Below are 20930 nucleotides of genomic sequence, written 5' to 3'. Positions count from 1 at the left end.
AGTTTGTATTACTGCTAATACTTAGCACTCTCCAATATGATTCCTATGATTTGTGGGCATGGAGAAATTAGCAGTTTCCACAGGCTAGTAATAATAATGCCTAGCTCTTATACAAGTTTTTTTTCAGCCATAGATGTCAAAGTGCTTTACAAAGGTAAATATCATGTATTCACATTTTACAGATGGGGACACTGAAGCACAGAGCGGCCACGTGACTGTCTCTCCATCTGTAATCATATGTGAAGTTGATACCCATGTATGAAATAGTAGAGCCATGTGCAAAGTTAATTTACAAGAGCTTTGACCTTCTCCCTTGTCTCTGTCCACTAATCCATCCCCACCCGGACATAGTCTAAGATTAAAAACTACCTTGACTAAAAAAGAAAAAAATAAACTCAACAGAAAAATATTTTCTCCTTCTCCCTCCAGATGTATAATTCTCCTTTTCTAGGTGAAGCATATGCATATTGTTGGTATGACAATTGCTGCAGCACAACTAATCACTAGAAATGCTGGCTCGTTTCTCTCTCTCTCTCTCTCTCTCTCTTATTCAGCATCTGGCTATTGCTAAGGTTGTGAGGGAAGGCTGGAAAGCTTGTAGTTAAATCTTCCACGTTCCCAAAGTATTTTTCTAAAGCAGCTTAGTGGTGTGTGGCAAGCTCTCATTTCCTAATGTCAGCAGTTAAAAGAGTGTGTCGGGGGATCATTTTAAAGTCATATTACTTTGCCTGGTTGCATCATCTGTGATCGGAGACTGTAATTCCTTGAGAGAGCCCGATGCAAAGTGATACGCTGCTCCTTCCATAGTACACATCAAACAAAACTCAATAAGGGAAATAGGCCTCCAAGCAGTCGTTCTAGTTAACAATAATACTTCATTCCTGGCTAGTGAGTTAGCTTGAGCTTGTGGATAGACTTTGACTGTGTATTTGACACGCTGGAAGGTCGGAGCAGTCTGGTCAGTGATTATCTTTTAGAATTAGAAAGTGGATTCTGCCATCAGAGAGGCAGGAAAGGACTTGTGGGCAGAATGACTGTTTTAGTAATTATTGCTGGTGCTAAAACCATGGGTTCAGAGCTAAAGGTCTCTGCAAGGAATCCAAATTTGTTCAGCTGCTCTTGTGTGAAACTTAATATTTTTTTGCCCTTTAATATGGCCTTAATTTTTCCCTTAAATCATCCTTCCTCAAGACGCATGAAAATAAAGCTTACCAATCCTCTGAGCCATTCTGTTGGCTCAGTTCATTTTTATGTGAGTAAAAATAAATAAACAAACCAATGAACAGAGAGGCCATTTGCAAAGGAATTTGTTGGCAATGCTGCTGGAATGAATCTTCCACAATATTTGTTGTTTATGAAAAACAGACAAGGAAACAAGAGGTTGCAGCTGCACCTAGCTTTTCTTCAGCTTATCTGTTGTTCCCCCACATGTTCAAATCATTGTTTGCATTGTGAAGCTTGCTTACTCTGGTGGGAGAGTGGGACAGAAGAGTGAGGAGGAATTTATTATCCTTTTAATGCCCTGTTTCCTGTAATAGGACACCAAAAGAATGAAAGCATTTGCCTACATGATTAAAATAAATAATGGTCAACATTCCTTAAACCTGTTTGAGACGTGAAAGCCAAATTTGGATTCAGGTCCGAATCAGAACTTCTCAGAGTCTGAGGGATAGGGAGAGGAACTAGCTTAGGTTTGTGAAAAGGTGGATCTGATGTTCCTGATTTATGTGTAAATTACGAGTGACTCCACTATGTGAGACCAGAATCTGGCCCTGAGACCTTTGTGATTTGGCCAAATAATAATAATTACTTATTTGTATCACCATAGTGCCTTGGAGCCCTGGTCATGACCCAGGACCCCATTGTGCTGGGTGCTGTACAAACACAGAACAAAAAGATAGTCCCTGCCCCAAGAAGCTTACAGCCTAAAATGAGACTATAGATGGAGACAGACAGACAGACAGATGATTACAAGGAAACAGTGAGACAATGTTGGTCAGCATGATAGGCAGTGGTCTTTGCACATGAGCAGTCTAACTGTTGTCCAGTTTTTGTAGGCCTCATAGCGAAGGAGGGTTTTGAGGAGGGATTTGAAGGAGGATAATGAGGTAGATTAGCAGATGTTTCTGGGGAGCTCCTCCCAAGTATGAGGGACAGCACGGGAGAAAGCACAAAGGTGCTTGATTGAAAATTTAACAAGTGGGCAGTAGGCCAATCGGAGGTGAGAACTGACAGCTCAATACCCAATGAGAAGATAGAGTGAGGACTGACAGTGAAGAGCCTCGAAAGTGAAGACAAGCAGTTTATTCAATGCAATAGAGAGGTTTAAGTAGCTGGTGGGATGCAAAGAGAAGGATGACAAGGTCAAAGCAGTGGGCTAGGAAAATGATCTTTGAAGCAGCTGAATGGATATGAGTGGGGCAAGATTGCCTTTGTCAAGGCCAGAGAGAAAGCTATTGCAGTAATCAAGATGGGAGTTCACAGACTCAGCACACATCTTTTTCTAAACCCTGATTATTTTTTTAATGTCTTTTAGCTGTTTTGGAATTCACAAAATACTCCAAACTCCATGATTAATCCCAGAGCCCTCCTCTCCCCCCAAAGACTATAATATCTACAAACTGGACATGAAAAGCATCATAAGACACCCTCCTCCCCTGCAGTGGGTGACTTTATTATTATTATTATTATTATTTTATTTTGGTGATAGAAATACTTTGCAAAATCAGTGGCCAATGATTGTGTGGAATCTGGGGGGAGGGGGGCAGTATTTTCCTGTAAATGCTGCTGTCCCTTCTCAAAGCTTTCAGCACATCTTTGTTACCTAGAAAATTTAGGCTTTTGTGATTTCCCCCCCCCCCCCCCCATTTTTAAACAGTGGGCCCTGTTCTGCTTTCTGTTATGTGGTGTCACCACAGAACAGCACCTGTTTGACTGAGAGCAGAATGTGGCCCATTCTTCTGATTTATGTAACTTTAAAAAACCTCTCTGCTTACATTTAAAACATTGGGTACAGCCTCTACCTTAGTGGCGCAGTCTCTTTTGACCTTCTTTCAATCTCAGCACAGCAAGCTTTGTTGCTGTTGTTGGCTCCAGTTCTGACTGACCACAGCTGGGACTCACTAGTTCGGAGTCATTATCTTTGTTACCAGCATTTACATCAACTCAAATAATACTTCAAAAGTGCCTTTTTATCCCTCCTTCCCTTAATACAAAAGAGAGCACAGCTCCAAATATTCACTCCACAAATGATAAACTCCTTCAGAGAGGCAAAAGGACACTCTACCCGCAACAGCTAGAGAACTTTGGATCTGTGGAGGTATGCATGCCAAATTACACCTCTCCTGCACCCCATGCATTTTCACTTGAAATAGAGCTTGATCCTGCACGTTTCTGAGCACTAGGTACTCATTTGAGTGCTCTGCTAGCCTGGGCTAGGATACTCGGTACCTTGCAGAGCTAATCCCATGAAGAATGCTTTTGCATGTTACTGGAAATAACTAGCAGTCATGGCTGTGGCAAGCAGTGGCCGATTCTTGCTACACTAACTGACTAATGGCAGCTCCGTATTAAACTGATAACTCATGGACTGGGGTGAGGCTTTAAGCTGCAGTCCTTAGACACGGTTGCGGTGCCACTGTGCTGCCCAGCAGGAGTTCCAGGAGGCATAATGCCTCTGAAAGGACAGGGTGTCACGACGACCCCAATAAATTTTCAGAGGGGTAGCCATGTTAATCTGTATCAGCAAAAACAACGAGGAGTCCTTGTGGCACCTTAGAGACTAACACATTTATTTGGGCATAGGCTTTCATGAGCTAAAACCCACTTCAACTTTGGCTGCTTCTGCATTGATACTGAGAATTTTAGGGACACCTCTATCTGTTCTAAGCAATCGTGAGGATGCTAGTGCAGAGTGGCTGCAGCAGTACCGTTGTCATGGCATCTAACACTGCTCAGGTCTGGGCAATATGGTGGCTAAAACACCATCAGCTAGTCTACATTAGAGACTCCTACTGTAACTAATGGAGCTGCACTGGTGCAGTTGGAAGATATCCCTAGAATTATCCATGTAGATAAAATCATAGGAAAAATGCAGCATTGAAACCTTTGTGTGTGGGGCCAGCTCCACTGCTGTGTATGTGGGCGGGGGAAGGGTATAACCTTGCTCTTATTTGGAGCCAGTAGCCTGGAGCAGTACAGTACTTGTATTCCTTGAGTGCAGGGACTGGGGGTTTGGTTGGCATCTGCTCAAGAACACAAGGAAGAAAATGGTTCTTTGCCCTGCTACCTTCTACCTTGTCCGTGCAGGCAGGACTGGGCGTAATATACTTCTAAGCAATTTTATATACTCTGCTCAGAACTAGCGTGTTATGAATTCATATGTTCAACAACACTCTTTTTAAGGCAATGGTGCCATCGGCAATTTGTAATAATGAATCATTAGAGGCTCCTCTGCTTGCATAGCACCTCTTTTTATGCTCTTTGTTCTGCCACATAGCTAGCAAAAGAAGTGGGATATTAGTTTATTAGATGGCCAAAATACCACAATTCCACAATCAAAAAAGAGGACAATTTTTGGCTCAATGCCCATCCTGGTTCAATGGGGAAGTAAAGGCAGCACTTAGAAATTGTGTGTGTGTGATATATAAAACAAATGGGAAAAGGGGAACTAGATAGCAATCAGTATAGATTAGAATTTATGAAATGTAGAAAATTGATTAAGAGAATGTCAAGGGTCGCTAGCCCTTTAAGGGTAATGGTTCCAGCTCCACCTGTGACTCATTTGGCCATCCTCCCCAAGTGGGGAAAAACTAGACTAGACAGGGGTGGTACCAGCCTCTTCCCGGTGGTGGTGAGGGGGCTGAAGTGAGCTGGAAATAAAATTGGGGGGCTGTGCCCCCCATCACCACAAGGCCCCACCCTTCTCCATGGCCCTGTCCCTGCTCCTCAGTTAAGGGCTGGCCCCACTTCCTCTCCGTCCTGAGGCCCTGGCCAGGTCAGAGGCCAGAAGCTGGAGCTGGGCACAGTGGGGCAGCTACTGTGCTAGCTTCTACCATGGTGCAGGCAGCTGCAGAGATCCCCCATCTCCTCCTAACTCCTCATGCCTGGGGCCCCAGGGCTGTGGATTCTCCTCAGCCCCTTGCTGCCCTTCGACTGCTCGAAGCCCATGAGAGCCACCTGGGCGGGGGACCCGGCTCTGGGGCTGGCAGTGCCCTTGGGGAGCAGCAGCCATGGTGGGTGGGGCCTAGGAGCCCAAGCCAGACTGAGTCAATCTGGCTGCTGTGGGGAGCCCCACACCCTCCACCTGCCCTGGGTGATGCGCCACAGTGGGCGGGGCCAGGGGCTGTTGTTGTGGGGGGCCCCCATGCCTGGGTTTACTTCTGTGCTGCTGCTGGCGGCGGTGCTGCCTTCAGAGCTGGGTGGCTGGAGAGCAGCTGTTGGCTGGACGCCCAGCTCTGAAGGCAGCACCAACACCAGCAGCAGCGGTGAAATATCTGTGTGACGTTGGACCTGTGTGCTGGGAGGGATGTCGGGGGCTGCTAAGGCAAACTGTGGGGTGGCTATAGCCCCCGTAAGCCTTCCTGTAGATACATAATAGGTAGGTAATGAGATTGCCAGTTCAGTGTGGTGATGAGAAGCCTCTGGAGATACTTACAGGAGAGAGGAGGTGGTAGTGCCTGTGTGCAGTCTTCTCCTAGTGCAGAAGGAAAAGAAAGAGTTGAAAGGGGCCAGCAGTCTGAGGTGTGGGCCTCAGAAGGAGGGCTGTGGGAATCCTGACCTAAAGAGGAAAAACCTTTAAGTTAGCAGGCTAGACCCCCACAGAAGCAGGGCGAAGGGACTCCTGACTCCACGGAGGGGAAATCTACATGAAGTATGTATAGACCCAAAAGGAGGGTTGTGGGATCCCTGAATCAAGGGGAGCAAGAAGAGGCCTCTCTAACTATAGGCAAGCTAGGCAGCTGCGTAGGGCAACAGATTCCAGGCAGTTGCCAAGGGGATAGATTTGGCCTGGCCACCCATCTGTTCTAACAGAAAGGTGGCCGGGCCAAATTTGAGAGGCAGGTTGGGGCACACTGAAATATTGCCTAGGGTGGCAGATTGTACTGAATGGCCTCTGGGATCAAGGGTTGGACTTGAGGGGCAAAGGACAAATTTGATATGCTGTACGACACTTAATAAATAATACCCCCTCAAAGAAGGGGATCTTAGTTTAAAGTACTCTGGCCTGGGAGGATAGGAATACAATTACTGCCAGTCAACATGCTTTTCTGGAAAATAGGTTTGTCACACAACCTGATCTCATTTTTGGTAAGATTGCGTATTTGAGTGATAAAGGTAACTGCATAAATGTAATACCCTGAGACTTTTGTAAGGTGTTTGAGTTAATACTGCACAACATTCTGATTAAAATATTAATACTGTACAATATTAATGAAGCACATGATTAAGAACTGGCTAACAGAGGTCTCAAAAAGTAGTTGTCAATTAGGAATCATCATTGAATGGGGGTTTTTTCTGGGGGTCTGCAGAGAGCAGTACTAGGATTGCTGCTATTCAATATTAAATCTAAGAATATTCAATATTTCTATCACTGATCTGGAAGTAAACATAACATTGCCAGTTAAAGTTACAGCTGGCGTAAAGATTGGCAGAGTGGTAAATAATGGTGAGGACAGGGCAGTCCTCATACGTAGTAAATTGAGCCCCTGTAAACAAAATACGTTTTAGTACAGCCAAATGCAGAGTCCTATATCTAGGAACAAGGAATGCAGGCCATACTATAGAGTGAGGGACTGTCCTGGAAAACAGTGACTCTGAAAAGGATGTGGAGTTATAGTGGACAAACAACTCAACATAAGCTCCCAGGGCAATAGTGTGACAAAAAGGACTAATGCAATCCTTGGATGTATAAACAGGTGAGTAGCAAGTAAATGTAGGTAGGTGATTTTATGACAGTGTATGACATTGGTGAGACTGATACTAGAATACTGTGTACAGTTCTGGTGTCAACATTTTAAAAGGGATGTTGAAAAATTGGAGAGGCTACAGAGAAGAGCCACAAAAATGATAGTCTGGAGAAAAAGCCTCTCCATCAGAGCTCAAGTCTGTTTTTAGCTTATCTTTCCCCGCTCCCCTTCCCCCCTCCCCCCCCAAAAAAAGATTCATGCGTGACTTGATTATCGTGTCTAAATACCTTCACAGGGAGACAATATCTGGTATTAAAGGGCTCTTTAATCTCAGCATAACAAAGGTACCAAGAACCAAATGGCCCAAAGCTGAAGCAGATAAATTCTAAAGTGAATCTAGGCACAGTTTTTTAAACTTGAGAGTGATTAACCATTGGAACAAAACTACCAAGGGATTGGTAGATCCTCCATCTCCTAACATCTTCAAATCATGAGGGGATGCCTTTTTGGAAGACATGCTTTAGCCAAACACAAATTATTGGGATCAGTACAGGGATAACTGGCTGAAATTTAATGGCCTGTGATTATATGGGAGGTCAGAATAAATGATCTAGTGGTCCTTTCTCATCTTAAAATCTAAGAATATGGAGTGCTAATGAGTTTACTGACAGCCAGTTAGATTAATAATAAAAGAGATGTATCCAAATCTAGGTAATTACTAGGTAATCTAGTTGGTGTGCTCTCATGGGTGTGTATACTAATCATATTCAACACATTGTGGCTGATTTGAATTGTTTGGTTGACTAGACTGCATGGATGGGTGTGTCTCTCCATCAGATACCTGTATGATAATTAGAATATTTGACAGCCGCAGCCTAAAGCATATCAATAAAATGTTAAGAATATATTCTGGCTTTGTGTCCTAGTACATTCCATGCTACCAATTCAAAGAAACACAAACCAACCAGACAAATAATTCCTCCCATGTAGTTAAAAAATAACTTGGCATTAAAGAGGTCATAAGTTACTTGGGATCTGAAAAGGTAGTAGGAAATTTAAAACAGTCATTAAAGGTGAACTTCAAAAACAAATGTGCATATGTCCTTTACTTCCCCTTTATAATGTACAGTAATTATGGCCTCCTGGAAGGTTTTTTTTCTTTTTTCTTTGCTTGCTTTTTACATTAAGGTCCTGGCTTCTCTTTTGTTGGAGGGAGTTCCAGTCTGTGTGGAAAATCTGTATAACATTATTGGAGTCTGAAACTTGAGATGCTGCTCTCCCTGTGAATTAGCTGAGTGACAATGGGGATATAGGGTATGTCTACACTGCAATTAAAAACGCACAGCTGGCCTGTGCCAGCAGACTAGGTCTCGCGGGGTTCAGGCTAAAGGAATATTTAACTACAGTGTGGACTTCTGGGCTTGGGCTGGAGCCCAGGCTCTAGGACTCTGAGCCCAAGCCTGGAAATCTACACTGAAGTTAAAAAGCCCCTTAGCCTGAGCCCCTTGAGCCCAAGTCAGCAAGCACAGGCCAGACCTAATTGAAATGTATACATACCCAGAGGCAGATTAGGGGCTTGTGGGGCTCTGGGCCAGAGCAAGTGGAGGCCCCTCCCCACCCCTTTTGCCTGCAGTTCCTCCCCCCCCCTTCCCCCTCCTCCTGGCACTCTTGCCAGGGAGTGGGGTTGGGGTGCGAGGGCTTGCCCCACTCCCCGGCAGGAGCACCAGGTGGGTGGAGTGGGACAAGCCCCTGCGTCCTGACCCCACTCCTTGGCAGGAGCGCTGGGCAGAGTGCGGGGGGGGCCCCCAGTTGGCTGGGGCCCCTGGGCATGGGCCCCAGTGGCTAATCCACCACTGGACATACCCATAAAATCTTGGGCCCTCATCCTGCAAAGACTTAAGCACGTGCTTAACGTAAGTGCATGCATAAGTCTTTGCAAGGTGAGGGCCTTAGACTGTGTATGCTAAATGTTCCCTTCTCCTCCCATGTCAGTTTTGGGCTGGGAGAGATTCATCACCAAAACCTCCATAAAAATTGCCAATCGTCTCCAGCCGGGACAGGGAAGCACAATTTCTCTCTTTCCCATGACCACAGTAACTGAATGTACCCGTGTCCACACCCTACACACTATTGTAATAATCTTTGTACAGGGTATGCCTTGGAAAGTGTCATTTGAAAACTCATAACTTGCTGGTCAGTATCATTCTGATAAAATGTGTGGCAACATTGTATGTGAAGTTATAAGATTACACTGTCTGGTGCTATTAACACATGTTCCAAACAGAAGTTGGCAAACATCTGTCCTAAACAAAAGAATATGTGTTCTGCTTAATCTCCGTTTAAGCAGTAAACAGAGTCATCAAGCAGGAAGGGAAACAAAGGGAGCTCAAATAGGTGGGGTGGGGGGTGGGGAAGCAGCAGAGAACATCCTGCCCCCTAGACTTTTTGTCTCCTGGTACCCAGCTGGAAGTGTTTTTCGAGAGGGGGACAAACTATAAAAAAGGAAGGACCAACACCCCAAGGATACCCCCCCGGCCCCAGCGCCCATTGTATACACAGCCCCTGAAGCAACAAAGGAAGCATTTGGATTCTGGGAGAAGGGGTTCTGACCTAAGAAGTTTGGTCAGTAGGGCTGCTGAGAGCACGTGGTGAGAAAACTTTGCTTCGAATTTAACACTGTTTGTTAAATTAGGCACCCATTGTGTTTTATCTTTATTTTTCTTGTAACCATTTCTGACTTTTATGCCTCATTACTTGTATTCACTTAAAATCTCTCCTTGTGGTGAATAAACTTGTTTTATTGTTTATCTAATCCAGTGCGTTTACACTGAAGTGTCTGGGACACTCCATTTGAGGTGGCAAGTTGTGTGCATATTATTTCTATTAGAGAAATAACAGACATTATATAAACTTGTACTGTCCAGGAGAGGACTGGGCAGCACAGGACATACATTTCTGGAGGGAAATCTAAGACTGGGTGTGTGTTGGGGTCACCGTGCAGTATAACCATGGCTGGTAAGAGCCAAGGTATGGCTGGCTGGCTGCAACACACACCGAGGCATAGCTAGGAGTGACTTGTATGCTGGTGGCTGTTTGTGAGCAGTCCAGCTGGAGGCTACAGCAGCAAAGCATTGAAAGGGCTGCCCAAGTTATAGGTCGGGGTGACACAGCTACTCACTAGTCTGATACGTCACACTGAGCACCTCATAATCTTTATCCTCACAATACGTCTATTAGTCCCATTTTACAGATGGGGAACTGAGGCGCAGAGAGACTAATTGATTCACAAAAGGTCTCACAAGAAGTCCGTGGCAGACTAATAAATTGAACACTGGTCTCCCAAGTCCCAGGCTAGTGCTCCAAGCAATGGATCATTCTCCTTCTCAAGTTGCAGCAAGATTTGTCAGGATGACAGGTATGAAAATAAGATGGGCCCAAAGCAAAACTCTGGATCTCAACCCTGGACTCTGCCAGTGTTGGAAAATCTCAACCCAGCTATGGATTTTGTATCTTGACCCTCTTTCTAATTACAATGACAATCTGAAGAAAATGATGCCAATTAAAACTTTATAAGATCAAGATATAGCAGATTTCTTATATGCTAATTATGTAATCATCTATTTGAAAGTTTGTTACATACAAAATTTAACATAACTGCCCCACAACCCATTTGAAATCTATCTATGTGTGCGCGCGTGCACACACACACACACACAAATATTTCCATGAGGGATATATAATATTAATATAAAAATTTAGGCCCCCTCCGCCCATGGAAATTCTTATTAAAAAGAGGATGCAGCCACTGGCTCTCATACCCTCCTTCAAAATGTTGCATTTGGGTAGGGTATACTCAGTTATACCTTTCTGCAAGGTCATTTCAACTTAGGTAATGCCCTACTGTGGTAAAAGCACAAGTCATGAGTTTTGCTGTCTCTGAAGTAGAGCTCAGAGAATAATTTGTAACCACCTAATCATTAACTAGATTAATTTAGCACCTTTTCCTGTTCACAGATCATACTTTTTCAAATGTATTTATTATATTTTAATTTTACAGTAGTGCTTAAGGATCCCAATTGAGATCAGGACCCCAGCAGGCTAGGCACTGTTAAACACATAGTAGAAAGGGGTCCTTGCCCCAAGGAACTTGCAGTCCCACTAGATAAAATAGACAAAGATTGAGAGGAAAAACAAAGGATCAGAGAGGTAATATGATTTGCCCAATAGCAGGTTAATTGGTCAGTGACCTGGGAATAAATTTTTAAAATATTTATGCCATATTGATTGGTTTTCAGTATTGCATATCAATCTGTGCGGCTTAATTATGATTGGTCAGATAAGTCACTTGATATTATTTCTGTTTCCTGATTGGAGGAGTGAACCACCATTTCTAGTAAGAATTTTATATATGTCAATATAAGCTTTGGTTTCCGTGAATTTTAAATTTACTTTTTGTGAGAATTCCTGTCAGTAGCACTTGATTACTTCAAAGTTTACAAAAAAAGGACACAAGGCATGTGAGTATGGTCAAAAATTCAAATAAATATTTGCAGATTTTTTTTGCACACAATTGTCTACCCTAAATAAAAATTAAAACCAAAAAAGTCAACACTTTGCATTTATATAGTGCCTCTTAGCTGAGAATTATGAAACTTAGCATTTACATGGCACTTTTCATTATTCTTTGCAAATAATAACTAATTTATTTTCACCACACTCTTTAAGATAGGAAAATATCATTATCTCCTTTTTACAGATGAGGAACCTGAAGCCAAGAGAAGTTTGTGTTTGTGTTTTTAAACAAAACAAAAAACCTCCAAGATTTTATGGTGGGTCAATGGTAGAGATTTTATGGTGGGTCAATGGTAGGAACAGAACTGAATGATCTTACCTCTGTTTGTTTTTACTGCTTTAAGTAAGAGATGATATAACAGTAGTTCTCAGACTTTTGTACTGGTGACCCCTTTCACATAGCAAGCCTCTGAGTGTGACCTCCCTCCCCCCTTTTATAAATTAAAAACACTTTTTAATATATTTAACACCATTATAAATGCTGGATGCAAAGTGGGGCTTGGGGTGGAGGCTGACAGCTCACGTTGCCCCCTGTAATAACCTCTTGACCCCCTGAGAGGTCCCGACCCCCAGTTTGAGAACCCCTGTGATACAGCATCCACTGTCTTGCAGCTCCTCATGCAAGAACAAACACAAAAAATTAATTCATTTTCAAGGAGATCGGCATAACCCTGGTAGGTCAGTCTCCAAGTTGGAAAAAGACTTGACCAAATAACATGAAGCATTATTCTATGTATGCTTCATATTGCTCAGTCGATCATCTGCTTCCCCCCTTTGAGTCTGCCTGATGCTGTTTGTATCTTTGAAGTCCATTCTCTGCCTCTTTTCTGGCCTCAATTCTCCCAAATGGTTTTAAAAACTATATTAATACTCATAAAATAACCAGGTTGTTTTAGGATTTGGCGCACATAGTCCCTTTCCTTTCTCTTCCATTCCCTGACACAGGCCTGGTCTACACTATAAACTTTTGCTGGTAAAGTAATGTCACTTTAAAAAAACCCAAACATTACTATACCAGCAAAAGCTCTACTGCAGAGGCAGGTATACAGACCTAAGTTATACCAGCAGAAGCACTTTTATTACATTCAGGGAGCTGGTTTAAGCTATATTGGTAAAAGCACTCTTTCTGGTATAAACTCATCTGGAGGAGGGTTTGCCAGAATAGCTATACCAGCAAACCCTTTGTAGCACAGACGTGGCCACAGTAACTCATCTGACTTTGGGTTTGTCACACATGCTCTCACCCACATGCACCCTTTTAGACTCATATCCATTCTACACAGTGACCTCATTCCAAATATCAATTGTGTCAGCTGTGTTGTGGGCTCCCTGGCTTGGAAAATGGAATTGTAACCCATCCTTATGGAATGATTTGTCATGTTTCATTTGTGCTTGTTATTAAAAGCCTAATGGAGGCAACTGGTCTCCCAATGAAAGGCAGCACCTCTTCTGGCTGTGTAAGGGCAGACAGATGATATGTGAGTTTAACAGTAACATGCTCTGAGAACTCATATGCCAGCTTTTGTAACTGCTGTTGAGCATTCACTGGAGCTTTAAACTTTACTTAATGTCCCCTACACAGCTGATCATAACGTGCTATAAAATTATCCAGTTTCGTGTCTATTAAATCCCAGGCACTGGAACCTATGATGGAGAACGATGAAGGAAAAAGGTGGGGTAGAATCTGAACTTGCACTGAACCTAATTGCTTCCTGTTCACACAGACATAATAATTTATAGCATTTTGGAAAAAAACTTTTTCTACTGAAATCTATATACGTATAGGAATAAAAATGTCAGAAATCTTTTTAAAAATGAGACACGTGGCACTATATACTTCTAAATCATTATCTGGCACCTAAGAAGCACAATTTGATATTTACAAAGAACCCTTTTTCTCTGATAGGGGGAGGGCATAAGTGTGTTGTGAAGGATAACTTTGTAGTTAAGGTACAGGCATAGGGATAAGAAGACCTGGGGTGTAATCCTGGATCTATTGATGTAAATGGGAATTTTGCAATTGACTTCAAAGGGGCAAAGGTTTCACCTCTGATGTTTAAGACTTGGGTAGGAGTCAGGAAAAAACTGTGGCTTTGCCAGAGACTTAGGCCCCAGTCATACAAAGCATATAAGGTTTCAGAGTAGCAGCCGTGTTAGTCTATATCCACAAAAAGAACAGGAGTACTTGTGGCACCTTAGAGACTAACAAATTTATTTGAGCATAAGCTTTCGTGGGCCCACGAAAGCTTATGCTCAAATAAATTTGTTAGTCTCTAAGGTGCCACAAGTACTCCTGTTCTTAAAGCATATATGCATATGTTTGACTTTAAGCACATGAAGAGTCCTAATGACATGGGTTATTCGTGTACTTACAGTTAAGCAGATGCTTATGCTACTTTCTGGATCAGGGTCTGAGTGTGTGACATTGTGAGTATTTAAGCTTAGTACCAATGTGGCCACAAGAACAAATGGATATAAACTAGTCATCGGGAAGTTTGGACTTGAAATTAGACGAAGGTTTCTAACCATCAGAGGAGTGAAGTTTTGGAACAGCCTTCCAAGGGAAGCAGTGGGGGCAAATGACCTATCTGGCTTTAAGATTAAACTCAATAAGTTTATGGAGGAGATGGTATGATGGGATAACATGATTTTGCCAATTAATTGATCTTTAAATATTCATGGTAAATAGGCCCAATGGCCTGTGATGGGATGTTAGATGGGGTGGGATCTGAGTTACTACAGAGAATTCTTTCCTGGGTATCTGGCTGGTGAGTCTTGCCCATATGCTCAGGGTTCAGCTGATCGCCATATTTGGGGTCAGGAAGGAATTTTCCTCCAGGGCAGATTGGAAGAGGCCCTGGAGGTTTTTCCCCTTCCTCTGTAGCATGGGGCCCGGGTCACTTGCTGGAGGATTCTCTGCTCCTTGAAGTCTTTAAACCACGATTTGAGGACTTCAGTAGCTCAGACATAGGTGAGAGGTTTATTGCAGGAGTGGGTGGGTGAGATTCTGTGGCCTGCCTTGTGCAGGAGGTCAGACTAGATGATCATAATGGTCCCTTCTGACCTTAATATCTATGTATCTATGTATTGGAGAAATCACTGAACTGCACATTCTTTGGTTTTCCCCATCTGTAACATGGGGTTAGGTAAATATCACTTATCTCCTAAGAGTGTTGGAAAGCCAAATTAATTAATGTTTAAGTGCCTGGAGAACCACAGAGACGTATGCGTGTGTTTTTATAAATAGAGATCACTAGATCTACTTGTAATTTACCTACATTGGGATGAAGTATTTGTTATCATCATCAGATAAATATAAAATATATCCTTGTTATCTCTAGGGTGAATTTGGCCCATTATTCTTAAATAAAGATAACTGTTCTCTTTCTTGTATATTTCTTTATTACAGATTAAAAATGATAATGCTTGCAGCTGAGAGTCACAGTTTAGTTTTGATGCCTTTGAGCTTGCAATGCCTTTCTTTACTGCCATGCATTTCTTTTTCCGCTCTATAGAAGGCGCTCTCACACCACTGTCCACTTCTGGGAAACTGATTCCTAGAGCCAAAACTCAGGCTAGTAATCCTGTTAAACTGCAGGTTTGACAAGACAAAGCAGCCAGTGGTACTACACTAGTGCATAAAACAAAGCTAGAAGTAAGTAAATACATAAATCTGCATTTTTGGAACAATAAATACCACTCACTAAGTGATTTACATCTAGAGAAGTAAAAACTCCATCTAGCCACACCATAATAGAAATCTGTTCATTTCCAGTGATAATAAAACATGATTTCTTATACATGCAGGACCTATTCTGTAGAAGTGTTTGGTGTATTAACTGAGTTCTAAAGATGCATTTTTTCAAAGAGAAAGTCACTTTCAACTGATGGGACTCCAAAATAAACTTGGAAATAGGAATGTTGGAGAGGTGGAGGGAGAGAGAGAGAGTGCATGCATGTGCATTCCTTCAGTTTTGTGTGTTTTTGAATGAGGAATAGCCCACCTTCAATTCTTAGCTGTGTGATTTCATCCCTGGCTGGAGTACCACTCCTGTTCTGCTCATGCTGGTTCCCTGGGGAGATTGGCTGAGTTTGCCTTGAAACCACGTGGATTCTACATCATCTAGTTCAGACTGGCTTGAAAGTGTGTGATTAAATATGAGGGGCAGTGGGGGCAGCACAGATCACCTTCCTCTGGTAAAAGCAAGGGGGAGTTCCCCCTCCTCTCTCTCTGTGCATTCGTTGAAATGAGCTGTAGCTCACGAAAGCTTATGCTCAGATAAATTGGTTAGTCTCTAAGGTGCTACGAGTACTCCTTTTCTTTTTGCGAATACAGACAAACATGGCTGCTACTCTGAAACATCTCTGGGCTGGATAAGCCGTGCTTCCCCACAACTCTCCCTCCTCCCTGCCTGGCGCAGTGAGAGTGAACTATCCAGCCTAGCCACCCCAGGGTTTTCTAAATAATTATTAGACCCACAAGCTGTGTTGTCACTTAACCACTTGGACAAACATTTGAGTTGGCAATCCACCTCTGTGTCCTTCAGAAATGATCCTAAAAGGTGCGAAAGCATGAAGGCCAACATCCTCATCTTTGCTCCCAGGCTGAATGACAGGGCTGGGACTGACAGCCTCTGGCGTCCCAGGGGGCTGGATGCAAGGGTGAGATCATTCTAGTGTCCAGTCCACGTGAAAGAAACGTCTGAACATCTGTGTGACTTGGCAAAGAAAGGGCTTGGAGAAATACTTCAAATAGAAATGCAAGTTGGCCCACTATTGGGTTATATCATTGATCACCATCTAAAGCTGGCTGATAAGTAATGGACTATAAATTAAATGCCATCCTTCGTTTCCATAGTACATAATTATGATTTTCATCAGAGAGATTAGCCAAGTTCAGCATCTATTGGAATTATTCAGTGATTATTTGATAATTACTTGCTTAGGTACATATATAGGTAAGGTGTTTGCTTAGGCACATCAGTCTTTTCTGGTTTATTTCCCTTGTTTCGGTGAAGATAAGAATATGTTGAACTAGAAGCACAAGTAAATTAACATCTGAAATATATTGAGTGCATATATGTCTTTGGATCCTCACATCCTTGTGAATGGATTGGCAGGCTATGAAAAGAATGAGGGGAATGAAGGTAATTAACAGCTGAACAAAGGAGAGTGAGAGAGAAGCTGTTTGTGAAATGAATATGGATCTAAATGATGAGAAGAACAATCTGGGAGAACAAAACAGATGCAATCTACTACAGAAACCCTTTGTTGCAATTATGCCAATGGGGAACAGGAGCCTCTGCACCTCTGTTATAATGAGATGTTATGCTAAACTAAAGTGGGTCTCATCCCTTAGACATTGCTGAAGTGAGACTGATTTGAAAGTTGTTACACGTTTTTTAAATGTAGAAACAATAAAGAGGGGCACAACCTCCTGAAAGCCAGATCCATGTCACATTACAGCAGTGTTGCCAAGCCCAGACATTCAAAAATCATGAGGCAGGACCTTAAGAAACAAAACAAATGAAAAGGGAGACCATGCACCATACATAGAATAGTTTGATCTTAGCTATTACCAGAACTTGTAGAATTGAGACTTTTTTCCCCAATCAACTAATATTCTAAATGCATCTATGGACTAGGGAGATTATAAAAGGAACACATGACAGTTAAATGTCTGACTCCCACTGAAAGTCAATGGGACTTGGATGCCGAAGTGCCTGCCATTTGTGGCTTTGAAAATCTCTCCCAAATACAAGAAGTACTTGTGGCACCTTAGAGACTAACAAATTTATTTGAGCATAAGCTTTCGTGAGCTACAGCTCACTTGATTGGATGCGCATCCGATGAAGTGAGCTGTATCTCATGGAGGCTTATGGTCAAATAAATTTGTTAGTCTCTAAGGTGCCACAAGTCCTCCTTTTCTTTTTGCGGATACAGACTAACACGGCTGCTACTATGAAATCTCCCAAATACAGTGAAGGGCAGTGATTTGCTGCACACTGTGGAATAGAGCATGGGCCAGTCCTATGTAGCAGTATTTTTTATTTTTTATTTATTACGTGCCGATTCACAATCTGATGAGTATGCTAAACAAAGAGTACAAGCCTAAACTCTTCAGGGGCAAGAGCAGTGATTCTCAACCAAGAATACATGTGCACAGAGGTCTTCCGGGGGATACATCAACTCATCTTTTGCCTAGTTTTACAACAGGCTCCATAAAAAGCACTAGTGCCGTCAGTACAAACTAAAATTTCACACAGACAATGACTTGCTCTATATACTATACACTGGACTGTAAGTACAATATTTGTATTCCAATTGATTTATTTTATAATTATATGGTAAAAATGAAAGAGTGAACAATTTTTCAGTAATAGTTTGCTGGGACACTTTTGTATTTTTATATCTGATTTTGTAAGCAAGTAGTTTTTAAGTGAGGTGAAACTTGGGGGTACACAAGACAAATCTGACTTCTGAAAGGGGTACCGTAGTCTGGAAAGGTTGAGAGCTACTGATTTAGAGATTATAGGCACAAATGCTACAAACCTGTGAACTGATACTGAGCAAGGTATAGATGATATTGCTGGTGGGCTTTGCAGGTTTTTTTTTTTTTTTTTTAAAATAGGTTAGGTTTTGAAGGGGGATATTCATGTACTCATCCTGGACATAAATTAATGAGACTATAAACTCTGGATTATAGTTAGGTTGTACTGAGGTGGTCATAGGTTCTGGAATTCTGTATTCCCTACAGACTTTGAAGAATCCAAGAGCAGCAATTTCTGGGTTCTCTAACAACTCTACGCTATCTTGGGTTTGTTACTGAAAGGGATAAATTCTTCAAGATCTGTACTCCAATTTCCACAGGTTTCAAAAAACACAAAGCTTTATTGTTCATTGGAGGTTTCAAGTCAGTTAATCTCCAGCTTGGCTGTCTTGGAACAAAAGACCCAAAACCAAACCAAACCAAACCCTTGCAATGCTGATGGGCGTTAAACTGATGTGTCTTCCTGGCTCCATTTCAACAATCGGTTCTGTGTCCAACAGCTGATGTGCCTTCACGGTCACCCATACTGTGTGTGTTCACCCCCATTGATGTTGTTGACCTGTTTTTTCCCATTGGGTGCTGCTGGGGTAGATCAGATGTGTAAAGAATACACTCCATTTATTATTATTATTATAATAATTATTTTTATTTTATTTATTTGTACCCAGGACCCACTTTCCCTTCCCCTTCCCACTACCAGATTGAGAACTAGGAATCTGTAGCCCTCCGGCAGGCACAGCAGCAATACAAGGAGACAGAGAATAAATCATTCTAATTTCTTACTTTGTTTCACCACTTCCTTACTTTGTTTCACCACTCCCCCCTCCCCCCCCCCCAAAAAAAGGGTCTGATTCTCATTTAGTCTAAGGCAGCTTAGACAGTACTGCCAGGGTGAAGGGGCCTTCAGATGGGGGTGAAAGAGTCAAAGTGAAAACCTGGCCTGTATGAAATCAATGGCAAACCTCCCATTGATTTCTGTGGGGTCAGCTTTCCAGACACACGCCTCCACTCTTTTGCACCCACTTTAAGGTCTCTTTGACTGCCAGAGTGGTGTAAAATGGCCTTACTGCAAATGGGAATTGGGCCCTTTTCTGGACACTAAGGTGAGCAAGATGGACATGGGGATACAGAGTTTGATCCTGTGAGGTGCCGAGTCGCCGCCGGTTTTATGGTAGTAAATGTGAGCTGGGGGAGCTCAGCACTTGCAGGATCCAGCCTATCATGCTTGATGATAAAATTCACTCTACCCCGGGGGAGAACAAATCAAAGGCCAGTCACTGGGAAACGCTAATGTATTGTGTGAATAGAACAATATGGGCCAAGATATGCCTTCACTGTCATCCATGTGACGCCACCACTCAGTCTAAGTATACCCTTTCTTACAGTTCTGTGACTGGCAAGGGTATTGTTCATTTTGGGTATAGCTGATAGGAGAGTTTCTAAAATACTCAGTTGTGTGCTGGTGCCTTTTGAACTGAGTGGAATGTTGGGCAAGTAGCAGCTGTGTTTTTACAAAGGGGACAGCAAATTTGGGCCTACCAGGAAACCAAAGTAGACTTTTGTATAGGAAATAGTAGAACCAGCAAGAGGGATGGATGCTAGGCTCTGAAAAGGCTGCTCATGTTAATGTCACTAAAACATCCTGCAGTGTTGTGGGAGGATCTGGTCAGTAATGCTGCATCAATGGCAATCTTCACTGACCAAAACAGGATGAGGGAGCAGCGGCAGCAAAGCAGAGACAGGCACTGGCGCTGGGCTGACAGACAGACACATAAACAAAACTAGAGAGGAAGCTCTGCTTACAATTGAAAGAGAAATCCCAAACTCCAAGAGGCAAATGATGGGCTTGGGTGGCTATAAATAGCCGCACAAATGTAATGTCGTCGTTTGCAATGTTTGATAGCACTATAGAGGTTCAAGCATACTTATAACACACTGTATATGGTTAAAATTGCATTTAATATGTACATTCACTGCTCCCTCATAGGTTTATTGTGATTGATTTTTATATTTTTTACAAGGAGAAGCTGCTAAACATTGATTAAATAATTATCATTCCCTGAAACGGAAGAAATGACATTTTTGGGCAGCAAGCTGAAGTGCATAAACAACTATTTTTTTTTTTTAAAGTCTAAAATAAGGGTGCAATAAATCAACGTCTGTGCACAAAATCAAGTTTTTATTAGAATAATAACATGAGATACATGTTCCAAATAAAGAAGTATTGAGGGGCCCCTGGATACATCAAATACTTGATCTGTCAGACTCTTGATTGTGGTTTTAGGGTTTGATCCATTGCTTGCTGAAGTCAATGAAAGGACTTCTTTTAATTTCAACTGGTATTAGATCAAGCCCTGACTGAGAAGTATTGTCCCTCAAAGAATATTCTCAAATGGATTACTAAAAATAGTCTGAACTAGGCATTATTCACATGTATTCCGGAACTGATCTTCCTGCAAACACAGTTAGGGGGTCTCTTTGATTATCAGCTAGGTCTCAATAGGCAATTTATTGGGTCTTTAGGTTAGAAGCATACTTCTGGAGCAGTGAGAAGTTTCACTGCAAGAACACTCTCTCTCTCCAGAGGAGGAACACAGAGAAAAACCTATAAATGGCTCAGTGGGATCTTCTGCCAAATTACAAGTGAGGTATAAAGTGATTCAGTCAGTTTTGCAGACCTCTATGGCAGCAGGAGTTACGCCAGTTTACACCAGCTGAACACTTGGCCCATTGTTCATTGCATGGAAATATTTCTATTGTATAAAAGAGGGGTATATTGTGTTTAAAGGACACTGCAAGGTTGCTGCTGCATCTTGAATCAGATCATAGCTTTGTGAATATTGTGGGGATCACGTTCACTGTGCATTGTTGTTCCACTTACCTTTTATTTTCTATTTTTT

General features: G+C 42.4%; 1 long non-coding RNA gene across 2 annotated transcripts in view; it reads left to right on the top strand.

Annotated features, from left to right (window-relative positions):
- Positions 1-3197: 3197 nt before the first annotated feature.
- The window catches only part of LOC141984011 (uncharacterized), a 34994-nt gene continuing 17261 nt past the window's right edge, over positions 3198-20930 (top strand). Inside the window, exon 1 of one of the 2 annotated variants that reach the window (XR_012638613.1) lies at positions 3198-3319. This is a non-coding gene — a long non-coding RNA (uncharacterized LOC141984011). The remainder of the gene's footprint in view (positions 3320-20930) is intronic. The other variant, XR_012638612.1, reaches the window with a different exon arrangement.

The sequence above is a fragment of the Natator depressus genome, chromosome 3, assembly GCF_965152275.1.
Source record: "Natator depressus isolate rNatDep1 chromosome 3, rNatDep2.hap1, whole genome shotgun sequence".
In the NCBI taxonomy this organism is placed as follows: domain Eukaryota; kingdom Metazoa; phylum Chordata; order Testudines; family Cheloniidae; genus Natator; species Natator depressus.
Note: the sequence above shows the minus strand (reverse complement) of the source record. Positions and strands in the feature narration are given on the sequence as shown.